Here is a 347-nt window from a genome sequence, read left to right as displayed (position 1 = left end):
TCGCATGCAGCATGTGGCATTTTGTTATGGCAGCACTAGCACTAATACATTGTATTATCGACATCAGTTTATTTTCATTTCTGTGTTTCATCTTTCTCAGATACAAGCCTGACCTAGAATGCCCATTTCTTCTTTCAGGGCCATCTTTAAATTAAGGAAAATACATTCTCCCAGCATGTCCATCCATTCAAATCTAGTTTTGTCTATCACTCGACAAAAGTGCAGAAAAGCAGCTCTCACCATATCACCCCCCATCTTTATTGCTATATCCAGTGAACTTGCTACAGTAAATATCTCCCATGCCCTCTCAAGCAGCATTTAACATTTTTTCTTTTCTTTTTTACTAA

This window comes from Eschrichtius robustus, chromosome 13 (genome assembly GCF_028021215.1).
Source record: "Eschrichtius robustus isolate mEscRob2 chromosome 13, mEscRob2.pri, whole genome shotgun sequence".
Classification (NCBI taxonomy): domain Eukaryota; kingdom Metazoa; phylum Chordata; class Mammalia; order Artiodactyla; family Eschrichtiidae; genus Eschrichtius; species Eschrichtius robustus.
Note: the sequence above shows the minus strand (reverse complement) of the source record.